At 32.7% G+C, this 5365-nt stretch overlaps 1 pseudogene; it reads right to left on the bottom strand.

Moving 5' to 3' along the window:
- Positions 1–438: 438 nt before the first annotated feature.
- LOC147391207 (putative calcium-binding protein CML16 pseudogene) lies at positions 439–913 on the bottom strand (annotated as a pseudogene).
- Between the last annotated feature and the right edge of the window lie 4452 nt (positions 914–5365).

The following is a 5365-nucleotide window of genomic DNA, read 5'->3' on the forward strand; positions in this document are numbered from 1 at the left end:
AACACACACAATCCACATCATGCTACCACCACCATTACACAGCTCACACATTTTTATTTTATTTTTTTAGTTGGCAGCACACACAAAATATTCTAAAATTTAAAAAAAAAAACTGCTACCACGTGGGGAGATCAATGACCTTTAACAACTTTTGAAATCTTACTAAAATGTGAGGATAGCCTTACCCTTTTGTTTGTTTTTTTTTTTTTTCTCTTGGTTGCTACCAGCACACACAACTCACACATGAATTCCTAAACTTAACAAATAATAGGTAGACCACAGGAACTAGAAGTTAACAAAACCAAACAATTACCTTAACTCCATTAATAACTCATTGGTGCTGATGTGGAACAAGAAGTCAACAAAACCACAAAGTTACCTTTAACTCCATTAATAACTCATTAATGATGTTGATGAGGTATTAATGGAAGGAGCTCGTTATCCGAAGGTGCATTCAAGAATATTGACGGCTGATTTAGCCATAATAGTTGCAAACTCAACAAACTAATGGCACCATCTCCATTCATGTCGACCTCTCTCATCATATCTGTAATCAAGCCCTCTGTGAGTTAATGGATGACCCATCTTCGCCAATGATTCAGCAAGCTCTGCCTCTATTATATAACCATTACCATCTCGATCACAAGTTCATAACGCCTCCATTAATTGTTCTTAGTTCATCAAGACTTCTTCATTCAAGTCGGGTAATATAATTTTCACTAATTCATCGAATACCATCAATCCATTATCATTTGAATCTGTAATCGCCAATAATTCGTGAATTTAATCACCACTTGACTTTAATCATAGAGATCGCAAGGGCGCTGCAAATTCTAAGTGGGTAAGGTTTCCATCTAAATCGACCAAATATGTCTTTTAACTGGTTTAGTTGATTGGATTGAAGAGTATCCATAGAGATGAAGATGCAAAGAGAGAGAGAGAGAGAGAAAGGGGAGAGACGTTTCTCTCTGTTACTTTTTTCTTCTGGCTGTCTCTTCTTTGCGCATACAGAGAAGGAGATAGAAATAAATAAAAAGAGGTTTTACTAGCCGCACACCAAGCATAATAATGCTTATTTGTTACTAACAGCAAGCAGTTTTTTTTTTAATTACTTCATTGTTCAACCATCATTATCCTTCCATCCGTAATACAACCACCCCTTTGAAATCCCGCATTATTTACAGTCATTCTAGATGATCATAGATCGAACCATAAAAAGTGTGCCAAACAAAATATTCAACATAACAATCAATAATAGAGCCAAAAGAATGATGAACCATAAAAATAAACAGATAAACTAAAACAATAAATAAAAAATAAAATAAAAAAGGTCCCTACTGGCAATGCTTCCCATACTTGGGACTTTTCAAGTCTGATTCTCAGTGGTCCCTAGTGGAGTCGCCACTGAAAGAGCCATCGATCCGCAGGGTGCGTGGATCCACTTTTGACTCTTGAGGTTTGAGAATCGCCACGTAATTATTACGGTCTAGGAATCGAATACTGACTCTAAACGGATAAAGAAACTAATATACTAAAGAAAAACTGAATCCGATAATCACATTACGGGGTTGGAAGGTGTTAGGCACCAACCCTGCCCAGCCAATGTCGGTCTCTCCTTATCCCAAATAAGACTACATTGCTAACAAAAATCTAAATAGAAAAAATAAAAGAGATTTTACCTTCGAACGCAACAGTTCTATTCTCTCAGATTTGATAAAACTGCTCCTTGTGCCGTACTCCTTACTTCGTTCTGTCTCCGGATCTGATTTCGGATCTCCGAGGTAAGGTATCTCTTCCTTAGATCTGGATTCTTCGAATTTTATTATCAATTTTGGGATATTTTTTAAGGGCTTCTAGGTGTTTTTCAAGATAAAATCGACGTATGGGTGTTAGGTAAGAAGTTGGGACTTCAAAATTAGGGTTTGTGGGAGGCTAGGGAAGCTTTTTGACCTACTTCTCTTAAGATTTTTGATTTAATGAGAAAATAGGGTGTGGAGGCTCCTATTTATAAATTTTTTTAGAAGAATTAGGATTTGATTAGGATTTCTTTTAGGGTATTAATTAGGGTTTTGACTTTAGTCTTATGAGATTGACTTAGTCTTTAGGGTTTTGACTTTAGTCTTATGAGATTGACTTTAATACTTTGACTTTAGTCTTTCTTGGTTGACTTTTAATATATTGACTTTAGTCTTACTTGATTGACTTTAGTCTTACTTAATTGAATTTAATTTTTGGAGAACCCCCTTTTATTATATTTTTAATTATTTGGGCCCCCAGATGGAGGGGTCCTTGAATAAATATCCTGGCAACCATCAACAATTTTGCCTGAAAGCTTGATTGATCGATTTTTTAGTTCAAATTTTTAAATTAATTTTATTAGTATTTCAATTTACATTATTTAATGGTTTATTTATTAATTTCAAAAATTTTAATTATTAAAATTGTAAAATTACCGTTTTACCCTCGGAGAAGATTTTTTGCGTTTTAAGTCGTTTTTCAATGTTTCAAGATGTTTTAGAATCAATTTTTCATAAGGAATTCAATGGGGATGTTGATTTTTGTCATTTATGAAATTTTTTGTATGAAATGGTCGTGAACTTTATGAGGGACATTTTTGGAATTTTGTCGAATTCTGTGAAATATGGTAAAATAATTTATTTAGTTTCGATTTGTTATTTTATGTGTTTGAATGAGTTTTTCTAATCGTAATGTAGGCTCTAGGGTTGTTTTGATGTTAGGGGTATTTTGGTAATTTGATCATTTTTAGTGATTTTTATCGTGAAACTTCTTTTTGATCTGCAAGATGATGATTTCTATGTTTCTGGGGTCGTATTTTCCTAGCGTAACGTGATTTCTAAGGTTTTATCAGTTAGAGATACCTCATCCGGATTTCTAAAACATATCTGGTAACAAAATAAAGTATTGGAATAAACATCCGTCATTGGGAACCGTTGCGATCGGGTTGACGAGTTGATTAATCAGGTGAGTGTAAAAATTGGATGTTTACATTGAGCGTTAGGACTTTTGTTAGAGTGAAGAATGTTTGTATAATCATTTATTTTTGTTATCCTTCCACACTCTAATCTATCGTATGTTATTTGATGTATATAGGCTTTCGCTTATATAATATTTTGTATGTATATATGCAGGATAATGTATGTCATTTATCAAGTACAAGTTAATGACCTTGGAATGTTAAAATAAACAGAGGAGACCATGCTGAAATTTCGAGGTGTCACTTAGAGCCTCGAGATCTGACATGGGGCTTTGTGTTAACATTTGGCGGGGTGCCACAGGTGAACTCAGTATTGGGTTGTTGACCGACGACCAGTCTGAGTCGGATAAACGGACCCAAAATTATGGTATGCCGACCGGCCACACAATCAAATTTTAACGATAGGATTCCACATCGAATTTGAAGTTTGGAATATCGATTTGCCATGCTGAGGCTGTTGTATTAGCACGTTCCTCTGCTCTCTTATCGACTACACCACCGTGTTCTTATTATGTATTTTCTTTATTTTGTGATGCTGATAGATGTTTTTCATTTGAAGAATGTATATGTTACTCTAAATGATAGAAATGATAGATTGAAATTATTGACAACTTTTTATGGAGTATGATTAGACATTTATCATATGTTGCACTATGAAAAACATACATTATTTAACTGTGTAGATGTTTACTCGTACATGTATGACTCGTTGTTAGAACGACGTTCATCTTGTTGAGTAATACTCCTCTATTACTCACCCTGTCCTTCCTCTTTCAAATGTTTTAACTTTTGGAGAACTTGCCTGTGAGGAGTCATTCGAGAAAATTCATATAGAGGATTTTGTCGAGGATCTGCAACTTCCATCAGCTTGAGGATTGGTTTAGTATTATAACAAGTGTAGTGTAATTCAAAATTTGGGACATAATGTATATTTTGAAAAGTTATATTTTGGAAAATGATTATAATGTTTAGGTTTGTCTTAGATTATGATTATGACTGTGTAGCTTTCGTTGATCTGATTGAGATTATCTAATATAGATTCCGCTACATATATTATTCTTCATAGTGTTTTATTTATGATTGTTCTATCCGGTTGTGTAATATGTTTACCTCACACCTCGAAATTCTGACTGATGAATCCTCAGGATTCGTGTTTGGATTTCGGGGCATGACACAATCATTTGTCAGTATGGAGGTCACGTTGAAGATATTATGTACATTGGTGAAAATATTCAAATTTTATTGATTTCACCTGAGATTACATATTCAGAGTTACAAGGTCTTATTTTTTCAATTTATAATATTTGATAATAATTTTCAATAAGGATAGTTATCACATTAAATTATTAGAATTTTTAATTGATATTTTTTACCAAGGTACTTGGGAATATACATTACAGAGTAACCAAAATTTCCAAAGTATAATTATTTTTGTGATACAACATGAAAATATTGAAATACACCAATAAAATGATGGTCATATTAACTTTCAAGGAGGGCCTAACTCATTGAATCAAATATCAAAATACTGACCATAATCTCATTGGACACGATTCAACTAATCATATTGTTGTAGTACAAAATAATTTTCTTAGTAAAAAAATTTGAATTTGTTAATAAAAATTTAAGTTCATCATCCAACAATTACGATGTACCCAATATTTATGTCAATAAGATTTACAGTATTATAGTTGCGTCAAGAGCAACAATAATTGATTTGGAAATTAAAAATAATTTTTATATACATCATGTAATAAATAATATAGAAAATTTTACCTTTTCCCACGATCTTATCATGGTGTAAGTCCCAAATTTACCTTTATAGTCAATAATCATGTTTATGTCTCAATAATCATGAAATAACGCATTTGTCGGAAAGTTGATTACGTGCATGTTCAAATAAGTAGGTCAAAGATTAAAAGAGAAAAATTGAACACCAAATCCTCAGAACGACTTTACTTTGCAAATAAAAGAACAAGAGAATGACTCTAACCAGTTCTTTACAGAAGTTAATTCCAACTCTAGAAGCTGGCTTCTAGAAGAAGTAGAAGTCCAGGCCCTGAAAAGCCACATCCAGCAAAAGCTTGTTCATTACAGAAGTACATAAGCCAGAAATTGATGTTCATTTAACTGTTTTTTATTGCTAGATTCTTATAAAATGATCAAAATACCCTTAATATTGATAATGCACTAAAAATGAACAGAATGCTTATATATATTCAATTTAAATAAATTTATAAATTTTATAATTCTATCGAAATTTCGGCAACAGGTGTTTTGGTAATAAAGTAGTGATGATGAATTACTTTTGGTCTTGGTAGTAAATATGAAGGGTATTTTGATAAAGATGAAAGGTATTTTGATAATTCT

Source organism: Akebia trifoliata, chromosome 11 (assembly GCF_017979445.1).
Source record: "Akebia trifoliata isolate Shusen 1 chromosome 11, ASM1797944v1, whole genome shotgun sequence".
Lineage (NCBI taxonomy): Eukaryota > Viridiplantae > Streptophyta > Magnoliopsida > Ranunculales > Lardizabalaceae > Akebia > Akebia trifoliata.